Raw genomic sequence first — 13,926 nt, forward strand, 5'->3', positions numbered from 1 at the left:
ATGGCACACGTGGTTTTAGCCATGCCATTTCCACTGAAATCAGTGGGAGTCTCTTGTTCAAAATCATGCACAACTCTTAAAACCCTTCAGGCTGGATTGTCCAAATTTAGTGAGACTGGAGGTCTCAATGGAAATCTTTCCGGGAACCAATGGAGAAGACAGGGACTTCAACTAGTTAGCATATATGATACATTTATGTAAATTTTAGAAGATAAAAATGAAGCCACACAAACATGATGTGCTATTTGCTTATACCTGTATCTTCCTTGAGAAGAACGGAAATTGCTTATTGTTTAAGTTCACCAGCAAAAAACCCCAGACTAACAGCTTTATCCTTCCTCTGGGTTACAGGGGTTCAGGCCCCATTGGACCACCAGATTGCATCTGGACACCGCTCCTTTAGAATGCTGTGTGTGTGTGCACACAGGTGCATGTACGCACACCACCAAGGCCTCACCAGTTCTCCTGAGGGGATGGGGCCATGTTCCTAATGTTACTTTGTAAAGGCTAATGCTAGCTCTGCCATGGAGCAGAGGTTCTCTGTTCCTCCTATGTTGCGGCTGGTACCTGAGCAGGTATGCAAAGGGATCATCTGGCTTAGGGATGTAAATATCGGTTTAAAAAGTTAACCAGTTAAATGATTAAAATTATATTGTTTAACCGGTTAAGTGTTAACTGATGTCGCTCCAGTGGCAGGCTGGCGCAGGGTGGCAGGGGCTGGGATATTTTAAATAATAAAGAAAGAAAGAAGAGTGGTGGCTATCATGGATTTTCCTATGACCAATTCCTGGCCCCGCCAAAGTCAAAGGAATAACTCCCACTGGCTTCACTGAAACCCAGCAATTACCATCTAAAGAGCCATATTTTGCCCTCCATTTTCACACAGAAGTTCCCATTGAAAGTGAGTTGTGCCTAAAAACAGGTCAGAATGTGACCCAGAGGAATTTGCTGATCTCATTTAGCCTTGACAACTAAAAGAAAGTGGCAAATACCATTCTAAACAAAGCCTTTTTCTCTCTTCCAAGCCTGCTTCTTTTCTCATCTCCACCACTTTTACTCATACATTGCTCCATTGGCTTCAGTGGCATTACCAGTGACGTATGGTGGTGTAAGTCAGGAGGAAAATCAGGCCCATAGACTTTCACACAATAACACACACACCATCTGTGCGCTCTTACTGTATGCTTCTGCCTGAGAATACATCTCCAGGGTACACAGAGAAGGGTGACAGTGGAACTAGAGCATAGAGCATTTCAGTCTGACCCTAAGTTGTAAGTGTATCACCACATAACCAGTCATGGTCTCCCTCTGTAACAAGCACTGGATTTGTTACTGTAGTAATGACATGCTGAGCAATTATTAAATGAAATGAGGAAGTCAAAGAAACTCTGTGTCCAGTCTCTTTTTCTTAGCAAATGGGTGTCATTCTTTAAGTTATGCTCCCACTTACAGCAGGTAAATCCATGGCAATTTCATCATGATGGCAGAAAAAGTTTTACTGTTACTATCTATTATTTGTATTAAGGTAGCACCTAGGAACCCCAGTCAAAGATCTGGGCCCCATGCCATACAGATGAATACTTTAAACTCCATCCACTGCTGGTCATCGCTGCAGTTGATAGCATGGACTCTGAGCAATTTACAACTCTCTGTTCTGCTTGCTCATTGTTTTCCTGCTGCAATAGCAGGGATTTTTTCCCCACCTGTAGTTCTACAGTAACTCCTCACTTAAAGTCGTCCCGGTTAACGTTGTTTCGTCGCTGATCAATTAGGGAACATGCTCATTTAAAGTTGTATAATGCTCCCTTCTAACGTCATTTGGCAGCCGCCTGCTTTGTCCACTGCTTGCAGGAAGAGCAGCCCGTTGGAGCTAGCTGGTGGGGGCTTGTAATCAGGGTGGACTGGCAGCCCCCCTGTCAGCTCCCCACTCCCCTAAGTTCCCTGTGCTGCAGCTGCCCAGCAGGCTAGCAATTGCCGGCATTGAGCTGTCCCTCCCCCACTGCCATGTGCTGCGCCTGCCCTCTGCCTTGGAGCTGCTCCCAGAGACCCCTGCTTGCTGTACGGGGGGAGGGGGGATGTGGGGGGCTAATGTCAGGGTGTCCCCCTCCCCCCTGTTCCTGCACCCCGCTTACCCCATATTGCAGGGGGGACACGTGACAGGGTTCAGGACGGAGGGAGTTTCCAGGTAGCAGCTGTGGTCTCAGCAAGCTGATCTAATTAACAAGGCAGTGTACTTAAGACTGGGGTCAGCTACTTAAAGGGGAAATGTGCATCTCTCGCTCTCAGACACACGGTGTGTCTCTCTGTCTGCTATGCTCTCTCCCCTCCCTCCATGCCTGCTGCCTTGTAGAGTGAGGCTACATTAACAACCAGTTAACCCTTGAGGGCTCAGCCAAATGCTAGTTCATCATTTAGCAGTAAGGCATTCCCTGCAAAATATCCCACCCTGACTTCACCACCTCAACCCAGCTTCACAATCATCATCGCTGTGTACCAGTATTAAATTGTTTGTTTAAAACTTATACTGTGTGTGTGTGTGTATATATATATATATATAGTCTTTTGTCTGGTGAAAAAAAATTTCCCTATAACCTAACCCCCCCCATTTACATTAAATCTTATGGGGAAATTGGATTCACTTAGCATCGTTTCGCATAAAGTCGCATTTTTCAGGAACAGAACTACAACGTTAAGTGAGGAGTTACTGTAGTATATTAACTAGAAGTAAAGCTGGGGTTCTCTTTCTGAGCCTGGAGTGCTAGCAGGCCATCCCTAGGAGGGTACAGGGCCCAGGGCAGAAGTGACGGATTCGTCTCTTCCGGGGCTGACCGTGCTGGCCAATTGCACCAAACCACAGCTGGGGGGCCCAGAGTGGTCTCCCCGATTTGACCTACCCAAGGGATGGCTCTGATTGCTAATGAATACAAAAGTCACAAAATGGCATCCTACATCGTTAAGAAAAAAGCATTTGTCATGCAAGGAAACCCATGATTATTAGTTACAATTTACTAAGCACAAGGGGACAGATTCCTAAAAAGTATGGGCACTTATGGATGGCTTAATCTTGAAATCCTCTCTCATGTGAGTAACAGTAACAGGGTTAGGCCCCTGGTCTTTATAAAATGAAAAGGCAGCAGCTCAGAGCTACACATCTGCAGTCAGATGGGTAACTAGTTATCCTACATACATGTTATTGTGGTCTCTAATGTGATACAGCAAGGCCAGAGGGGAGCAGGAGAGTGATAGATAGGAGGTATATAAGCCCCAGGATGATCAGGGCCTTATTCCCTGTGGACTGAGGAGAGGAGACTACAAGTTAATTAGAGCACTTGGAGACAATTAAGGCCCTGCCAGAGACCTAATAAAAAAACCCTGCTTCAGTCAGACAGGAGAAGGGACAGAGAGCTGACAGTAGTTTGGTGGAGTACTGTAATTGACCAGAGGATCAGAGTACCAGGGGAAGGGAAACCCTGCCCAAGCAGAGCAGAGGGACTCCCCAGGCACAGAGGACCAAGAGAAACCCTGCCCAAGGGGAAAGAGGGTAAGAAGCCTGTGAAGCCAAGCGGGCTGGGACCCAGGTCCCTTCCCCTCTCCCCCCACCAGGGTACTAGCGGAGCCATTGATGCCCAAGAATAAGGGCAAGGGGCGGCGCCCTGACCCATCACACCAAGGAAAAGCTTTGGACCCACCACAATAGCGTTGGCCATTTGCCACACCATTTGCACATCACATATTAAAAACCATGAACCAGCATGGCTCACACAGGACAGGAATAATAGCCATCCTATCGGCCACAGCAACCCGCACGGGACAAACCCCCAAGGGCCCGATCCTGAATTTCTTGTGCAGCCCAAACAATAATTGAAGTGGGCAAATGGCGGATTGGGCTCAGACAATTCCTAGTGTTCTGAACCTAGGCATGAGAATCTTGATATCAGTGTTGAGATCAGTGGTTGAGGAGTCATTTCAACTGGAGCTTTAGTTTTCTGCTGTCACCAAATGGCTCATACAGTGAGTAGCAAATGAGCTAGAAAGCAAAGCTGGTATTCATTAGATGAAACTCTGAGCAACCCATGCAGGCGAGAAAGAGTTAGGGGCAGATCCCCAGCTGGGATAAATGTTCATAGGATCTGCCCCTAGTCTCCACACATTATCCGGAACATAACAGGGAGGACAGTACCACCTTAAGAAAGACAAACCAGCTGAATTCTTCATTGACACAAAGCCACTTTTTACACAGCACTTGAAAGTAGTAAGTCTCGTCTCCAAAGAGCTTGCAGGGCATATTCTTGTAAAGGATTCTACTTGGCACTACGCCTATGCTATTGCTGCTTGACAGTTACTTAGGACTTAATCTATAGATCCTTCCTCTGCCAAGTATTCCAGTAGTGGGGTCACGACTGCTGAAGGAAAGGAAACACTGACAGCTTGGAGGCACTTGTGACAATCTGGCACCTGAACTCTTGTAGAATTAATTGACCAAGAAAACCATTTGGGAAAAAGCTCTCTCATCAAGGCAATTCCAGTTTGAGAGCAAAAGTGATGCTGAGAACAACCTAGACTTGACTGCCTGTCCTGTACCAGTCATCTGGATGCATGGAGGACCTCAGCCACCCGAGGCTGTCAGCTAGACTTTTCCCACCAGCATTTCATCCATTTAATATTTTTAAAAATAAACTACTTGTAGAAGAAACAGGGCCTAAAAGACTGTGGCTGTAACAAAGCGTAGGAAAGCCTGGCCTTGTACTAGGCAGGGCTTGAGCATTCTTGGTGAAATCCTGGCTCCACTGAAGTCAATGGCAAAATTCCCATTGGCTTCAGTGGGGCCAGGACTTCACCCTCTGTTTCGTTTGGTCAGCGAGGGTGGTAGTGTGCAGGGGGTTGGGTTTTGTTTTTTGTTTTCAGCAAAGGTGATGTCAAGTGCATCAGAAGGATTAATTCTCTGCTGATTTTATTTAAAAAAGAACTCCCTGGGGCTCTGCTACCCGGTTCCTACAGACAGCAATGCCACAAATGGAAAATTAGAAAGGTTGGACGAAGGGGTGAGCAATTTAGACCCCTCCCTCCACATACTCAATTCCTTTTCATCTACTTTACATTTATTTAGAACAAATAATAATAAAATTAAAATTACAAAAATGGAAACAAAGTTCTTCTTCAGGTTTAATAATAGCTCCTTAGTACATCTCCTTCAACAGGACTACTCATGAAGCAAGGTTCTATTCAGTGTGAGTAAGGATATCACAATCTGACCTTAAATTAATCCCTCTCTCTGTATGAGCTCTTACACTGAACAGTACCTGTCACCATGTGTCCCTTTAAATCATCCAGGAAAGTTGTGCAGTAAGGTACCAGCCAGTATAAATGGGTGTCACAATCTGGCCCTATCATTTCCATTTTCTGGAGTTGATGCCCCAGGTCCCCAAACATTGGTTATTCCCTACTTTTCTCACAGCTGTTTGCCACCATCCTAGCACCTATATGGACTCTCTCTTCCAAAATTATTGTCATTTCTGCTCCAGGGAAAAAACAGTTCCAGCTGTTGCATCAGACACTCCCTTAGTCGGAAGCCAGATGTGTCAACTCAAGGTGCATCCCAAATGCAGGTCTTTTCCCTGTAAGGCTGAAGGGCCATTGACAATCACTAGGACAGCTATGGGTTTTTTTTAATAACTTTTAAAAATGATGGTATTGTGTGTTTCTGAAACTTCTGTGTGCCATTACTTATCCCAGTAAGACTAGCTAGAAGCACTGGAGAGATTGCACTGACTTCCACTGTGGTCTTTTGCAAGTCATCTATATCTGTGCTTTAGTTTCCTTACCTGTAAAATGGGGATAAAGCTATTTAACTGATCAGAGTCTTGCGAGGATTAATTAATGAGAGAAAAAGACACCGCTAAGAGAAAGACACTTCTTTCTAAATGCAGCTTGTCACACTGTGACAGGCGAGTTTTTTTTTTTTTTTTTTAAGGAAATGTTTTTGTTTGTTACAATCCAAGCTCATAATTCCATTACCAGGGACCTGTTTCACTTGTTCTTAGTTGCCCAGCACCATATTTAAATCCTAAAATGGATGGATTTCCTCTGTGGAACCCAGAGAAAGAATCACTGTTTGAAAGAGGGAGGTGCTGTCACGACCAGAGTGCTGTCATTCTAGCCCCTTTGCTGCTGCTGCATCACCCCACTTGGCTTTTTGTTGAAATCCACGGAACATCGAGATGGACGTGACACATCTGGCAGCACTTTGCAGATCAACGTAAGTCAAAAATTGATCAAATGTCGTAACTTGAGTACTGAGATTTTAGATTAAGAGACCAGATTCTGATTTCAAAAGCTGCACTGAAGCTAGCCTATTTTTCCTAAATCTCTACCATTTCCCCCACTGCAACAGCCCCATGAGAGGTAGCAATTGTGCTCCTTTGTAGCCCATACACTGCCGTTTTAGCTACGGTGTCATTTAACCCTGCTCACAACAGTGCCGAGAAGGCCAGTGCCCTGCATACACCTCTGCTCCCATTATTGCTCCCATCAGTGCAGCGGCAAAGGTAACAGCAACTGGGGGAAACATTAGGGTGGAAAAGGCAGTGTAGACAAGACCAGTTACATTGGTGTAAATCCTGCTCACCAGCGAAGTTACACCAGATTTACAGCAGTGTAATAGAATCAGCCCAAGATGTTTGTGATCAGAGGGAGAGACCTTTGTGTTGAGCTAAAAGTAGAAATGTGGCACATGTGGAAAGATCAGTGACTGCAAAGAAGGAATGTTCCCTAAGGTAGAAAGATAATGGTGTGTCTCAGAAAGAACCCCGACAGGTAGCATGGAGGACTGAGTTTCAACTGAAGAAACAATTGCTGCGATAGGTGAAAAGTGCCTGGGTCTGAGTTAAAGGCAAACAAAGAAGAACTGAAGCGTGAGAAAGCTGTGTGTGCTTAGAATAGCTCAGGACTTCTAGCGAGCAAGAAGAATGCAGTTCACTGTACTGTCAGGCTGGAATGAAGTCAACTACAGTATAAAGGGGAAAATGTGTGGGCTACAGACTAGACAAAATATGACGGTGTAAGGGCAAACAAGCTGAGACTGCATTGGTGCAGACAAATATTCTGTTCACAGCATATATGCCATCGTGGAGTCCATTTCTGGAGAGCAACATCTCTTATGTATATTAACAAGGTTTTGTTTTCCATCTAGCTTTTGGGACAAGCAGCAAAACTCTGTAGAACCTAGATCTCTGAGGCACTATCTGTTGGCATTTCAGAGATCAGGAATCAAGTGTGGGTTGCTGTCCGGCCTATGCACAATACAGAAAAAGAGTAAGAATGGACAAGTGCAGGAATGGGAACATAGGGAAACAGGGATGCTACATTGTATGGTGAGGAATGTATCAGGCCAGTATACAGAGCCTGCTCCAGTTCAAAAGCTGCCTGTTTGGGGCATGTTGAATACATTTAAGCAAATCAAGATTCCTGGGGTGCACATTTCAATGTCCATGCTCAACGTTCAGTGCTTTCCCAGCTCATGTTTGAGCTAAGAAAACAAATGAGGGGATAGACTTGAATTGGGAAACACAGGACCCCTGTTTTTCTCTCACTTTAAAGGGTGAGAATGAGGAGTGTCCCCTCTGCCATCAGTGGAGGTATACCAGTATAAAGCTGTGCGTAAGCAGAACCAGGCCTAGGGAGTTTTCTTCTGGGTCTACTGCTAGGAAAGCAGCGCATACTAATGCAATTGTAACACCCACCCACCCAGTAGAAGTACCATTAATAAATACTTTCTTTTGTATTAACATCTTTGTGGCGGACCATCTCCCCCTCCCTCATTGTCCAACTGCCTTCTCAATAGCAGGTGTGTGTATATACAGCCAATTTTTTTTCTCTTTTGATCAATGTTCCTTTCCTGATGATCAGGGTAAAATGTCATGGGCCAGCCAAGGTAATTCTTTGTCTTTGTTGCCAAAATTTTTATCCTAAATGCAATGACTGTGTCTTTTTGGACACTACAGGCTTTCAACTATAACAGAAAGTCCCAGGAACATTGTTACAAGGTATTCCAAGTAATAAAAAGTAGACATGATAAATGTCTTCTATTTATCTCTTGGCATTATGATTTGTGATCAATAATGAAACCATAATGTCACCTACCACAATACTCAAAGACAAATCCAGGAGAGTAGAGAGTAACCCAGTTCAAATTAGAACAACTTTCACTCCAAATTGCTATTGTAGGAACTATTACTTTTAAAAGCAATATAACAATCCTCCAGGGCTGCTGTACCTTGCCAATTTATTTTCAAATAAGAAATTATTAGATGGTGTTGCCCCTCTTTCTGCATTTTTAATGGCAATTTTTACAAATTTTAAAACTGCAGAGCTTTGGTTTCCTTGCAGCTACTGTCTGTTATTGTAAATGGATGAGGAAACTTATTAAGCCTAAAAGATGATGCCTGTGCCACAGTATGCCTTTATAAGAGAATATGGCTAATACAACAGCCACTTAGTACTATATGACTGTATTCATTCAAGGGGACTCCCATTATACCATGGAGCTAGGGTGATGCTTAATCAATTTGTGATGGCATCAGAATCTTGAGATGTGAATATCCGCCTCTATTAGTATACAATTTACACCCACCCACCATAAACATAACATACAGAGTGTGCAGTGTGATTGTGCTGGCATTGCAAAAGCACCATTAACTTTTGGAATCTCCTGATTTTGTGGGCATTTGATCTCACAAGCTGCAGTAACCCTACTTTTCTCCATTTAAGGTCCAGTCCTGTTCCCACTGAAGTCCATTACTTCAATTCCCATTGACTTCAATGAGAGCAGGATCAGAACAAATAAAGATGAAGTGTCATTTGTATGTTGTCATCTGAGGTGTAATTAGTTCACATTTCCATCCATGTGGCTCATTTGCAGCAGGAGTTGCAACAACATATTAATCTTTTAAATTTGCTAATACATTATTTACTCTCATGTGCTGTATATTGTCCCTCGCTAATCTAGAGTTAGATACCCATAGTTTGAAAACTTTTAAGCTAAACTTTTTTTTCCCAATTTTCTGATGATTATTTACACTTCTTTGTACGGACTGTGCATTCTGTAAAATGCTGACTTTATTTCACTCTTGACGGGCATAGCATACAGGAATGCTTAAAGGCCTGAGCCAGCAGCATATTTAAGCACCTGCCTAACTTTGAGCACCTGGTTAGTCCCCCTGACTTCCATAAGACAAGTCACATGGTTAAAGTCATGCACATGCTTAAGTACCTGGATGAATCAGGGCCATAGTACTGAAAGTTTAACCTACAGGGTCATCACTCTCTGACGGCACTATGCATTGACTTGCATGTATAGCAGAAAAGTTCAACCATCCCGTAGGAAAAGGTCCTCTCCTGCAGTTACTCAGACAAAATGCCCATTGACTACAATGGAAGTTCTTGATCAAAATCCAGTCAATGGGACACAAGTGAGCTGTAAATATACCAGAGCTCAAGTGCTACAGAGAGTCAGAGACCTGTGCGAAGTTAAGGAGACCTGGGGGAGGGGAAATCAGCTTTTGTGCTCAGGCATGTTCTTTATTTTTGGGTTCCAGGAGCATCCACAATGGGCTAGGCACTTTCCAAACATGAGCAAAGGCATGGCCCCTGTCTTTCAAAGATTACATTCTTTACAAAATAAATTATGACGGTGCTGTTTGTTGCTGTTATTAGGATTACTACAGCACCTACTCTGTGCTAGGAGCATACAGACTCAGTCCTTGTCCCAAACAGTTCACAATCTTAAGACAACAAGCAACAGACAATGGGTGAGGGAGAGGGATAAACACAAAATACATTTCAAAAAATTAGATATCAACTGTCTGCAACTGCCCCCCGGCCTAGCCATTATTAGTTGCCTAATAACTTACAGGCATCACAGTAGATGTTGGTCTTGAGGAGGGATTTGAAGGAGAGGGTAGAGACCTTAGAGTAAGGTTAAATGAATCAGTACTGCCAACCAATTGTAGGACTCAGAAATTCAATCCATGCCCACTCTTCTTGGCTAGCTTTACAAAATACTACACCCTACGACATCTGGCAGTTCATGTAAGATGATCTGCAGAGTCTAGCTCCCTCCTGTATTACAAGTAAAAACATTTGAAAACATATGGTCAGATGCTTAGCTGCTGCAAATTGGCACCGCCAAATATTTGGCCCTTAAAAGATACCAGAAAATGTCACTTGCTTTCTTCAACAACAAAAAAGAAATCTGGGCTACTAGCACTGGAGTCAGATAAGACAGTGTAAGGCTTGATATGACAAGAAGTTACAGACTAAGGGCTGGTCTATACTTAGCCGCTAGTTCGGCGGCTGGGGATCGAACTTCCGGGTTCGATTTATCGGGTCTGGTCTGGACGTGATAAATCGAACCAGGAAGTGCTCGCAGTCGACTGCGGTACTCCATCTCAACGAGAGGAGTACCGCGGAGTCGACGGGGGAGCCTGCCTGCCCCGTGTGGACCGCGTCTGAACCGCGGTAAGTTCGAAGTAAGGTATGTCGACTTCAGCTACGTTATTCACGTAGCTGAAGTTGCGTACCTTACTTCGACTTGGGGGGTTAGTGTAGACCAGGCCTAAGAGTTCCGTAACATGACATTATGTAGTAAGAGTAGTTCAACAATACTAGTGAGGTCTATTGACCTGTTTGCTTCTTAAAACGTGTGCTTGTGGAGGTGGGAAATTCAATACAGATTTATAAACTTGTTTAGCTACATTGTGAGAATGACAAAGTGTGGAAAACTCTACAGTAGTTACTGGAAAAATTATGCAGTGTAAACATTTACCGTAATACACTATAAATCTGACTTTATCATACATGACTAGTTTCCATTCGTGATTTGAAGGCACTAGTTTTGTACACAGTATTTTGTGCCATTTCTAAGGAACTAAGAGTTCATTTGCACTGTTAGTTATGATGTTCAAGGAAAAATGAGGCAGCAATAAAACAACATGAACCTAATACAGTGAACGTTATGTATATATGAAATATTTAATCTTTCTTGCAGCAGGTGGAGGAAATAGCTTTGCTCTCCAAATTTAATAGTGTTGCTGCTATAATTCATCCTTGAGAACTAATTATAAAACAAATTACAGATTTACTTAGAGCCTTAGTCATAGTTTACTTTTTAAAAAGTGGGAAGGGGGCAAAAAAAGGGCCACAGAATCATAGAACTGGAAGGGACCTCGAGAGGTCATCTAGTCCAGTCCCCTGCACTCAAGGCAGGACTAAGTATTATCTAGACCATCCCTGACAGCTGTTTGTCCAACCTGCTCTTAAAAATCCCCAATGATGGAGATTCCACAACCTCCCTAGACAATTTATTCCAGTACTTAATCACTTTGACAGTTAGGAAGTTTTTCCTAATGTCCAAACTAAACCGCCCTTGTTACAATTTAAGCCCATTGCTTCTTGTCCTATCCTCAGAGGTTAAGAAGAAAAATGTTCTCCCTCCTCCTTGTAATAACCTTTTATGTACTTGAAAACTGTTATCATGACCCCTCTCGGTCTTCTCTTCTCCAGGCTAAACAAACCCAGTTTTTTCAATCTTCCCTCATAGGTCATGTTTTCTAAACCTTTAATCATTTTTGTTGCTCTTTTCTGGACTCTCTCCAATTTGTCCACATCTTTCCTGAAATGTGGGACCCAGAACTGGACACAATACTCCAGTTGAAGCCTAATCAGCGTGGAGTAGAGCGGAAGAATTACTTCTCGTGTCTTGCTTACAATACTCCTGCTAATACATCCCAGAATGTTTGCTTTTTTTCCAACAGTGTTACACTGTTGACTCTCATTTAGCTTGTGATCCACTATGACCCCCAGATCCCTTTCCTCAGTACTCCTTCCTAGGCAGTCATTTCCCATTTTGTATGTGTGCAACTGTTTGTTCCTTCCTAAGTGGAGTATTTTGCATTTGTCCTTATTGAATTTCATCCTATTTACTTCAGACCATTTCTCCAGTTTCTGCAGATCATTTTGAATTTTAATCCTATCCTCCAAAGCACTTGCAACCCCTCTGATCTTGGTATTGTCCACAAATTTTATAAGTGTACTCTCTATGCCATTATCTAAATCATTGAAGAAGATATTGAACAGAACTGGACCCAGAACCGATCCATGCAGGACCCCACTCGTTATGCCATTCCAGAATGACTGTGAACCACTGATAACTACTCTCTGGGAATGATTTTCCAACCAGCTATGCACCCACCATATAGTAGCTCCATCTAGGTTGTATTTCCCTAGTTTGTTTATGAGGAGGTCATGCGAGACAGTATCAAAAGCTTTACTAAAGTCAAGATATACCACATCTACGTTTTTTTCCCACCCCCATCCCCATCCACAAGGCTTGTTACCCTGTCAAAGAAAGCTATCAGGTTGGTTTGACACAATCTGTTCATGACAAATCCATGCTGACTGTTACTTATCACCTCATTATCTTCTAGGTGATTGCAAATTGATTTCTTAATTATTTGTTCCATTATCTTTCCGGGTACAGAAGTTAAGCTGACAGGTCTGTAATTCCCCGGGTCATCCTTATTTCCCTTTTTATAGATGGGCACTATATTTACCCTTTTCCAGTCTTCTGGAATGTCTCCCGTCTTCCATGACTTTTCAAAGATAATCGCTAATGGCTCAGATATCTCCTCCTTGAGTATTCTAGGATGCATTTCATCAGGTCCTGGTGACTTGAAGACATCTAACTTGTCTAAGTAATTTTTGACTTGTTCTTTCCCTATTTCAGACTCTGATCCTACCTCATTTTCACTGGCATTCACTATGTTAGACGTCCAATCGCCACCAACCTTCTTGGTGAAAACTGAAACAAAGAAGTCATTAAGCACCTCTGCCATTTCCACCTTTTCTGTTATTGTCTTTAACCCTTAGAGTTCCTGTTATTTCAGACTGCATATCAGCATCTGTTTCTACACCCTTTTTGCAGAGAGATGAGAGTTCTTTACAATAGTTCTAATCTGTATCACTGCACCCTATAAACTGTTCCAACCCTTTCCTCTTCCAGATATTGCATCCAAATGGAATTTTCGTGTTAAAGATTCTTAATTGACAGACAGGAGAAAAATATTTGGAATTCTGTGGTAGACTTATTCAAGAAATATGGGAGTGGAAAGAAGAAGCTGCGTCCTTCTCCTGCTATGTGGGATTTTACTCCTTCCAAGGTTAAGTGACACTATTGATCAAAATGAATTGAAAACTACAGCCCTGTGGCTGTGCACCGTGGAGTATCGAAGTGGAAATAAAGAGTTCTGCCATTGCTTTTCATTTCTATAAATCACTTCCTACAAGGTGCTGATCATGGACAAACATTTAAAGCAGCAATTTTTAAAGAAGATTACTTTGATCTTCTTCAAACTGATCAAACATGAAGTAAAAATTCTGATTCCTTTGAGAGAAAACATTAGGATATTCCAAGGTCATCTTATTTTATCTCTGCAAAAAGCACCAAAAAGCCAAAACCAAAGTTAATCGGATTCTACCACTGAAGATAGCTTCCCCCTCTTCCCCAAATGAAGTCCTATGACACCAATGAAGTAGTCAAGTCTTAGCTAGAGCCTGCAAGGTTTATTTAGGAAATAGTAATAGGTTTTCCTAGGGTTACTATCCGTCCGGGTTTCCCTGGACATGTCCGGCTTTTTCAGCTTTAAATGGCCGTCCGGGGGGGGATTTCTAATAAAATAGAAATGTCCGGGATTTCCCCCTTCCCCTCATGCAGAGTGCAGCGCGGCTGATTGGACGGCTGGGCCTGATTGAAAGCCGCTCGCAGCCACTGGGGCCTCTAGCAGCCAGAGTCCTTCCCCCTCCCCCGCTCCCTCCTCCCCCGCAGAGCAGCGCGACAGTGTTTGGCTGCATGTGGAGCTCGCAGCTCTCCCT

Source organism: Terrapene carolina, unplaced genomic scaffold (assembly GCF_002925995.2).
Source record: "Terrapene carolina triunguis isolate 2854851 unplaced genomic scaffold, T_m_triunguis-2.0 Scaffold113, whole genome shotgun sequence".
In the NCBI taxonomy this organism is placed as follows: domain Eukaryota; kingdom Metazoa; phylum Chordata; order Testudines; family Emydidae; genus Terrapene; species Terrapene triunguis.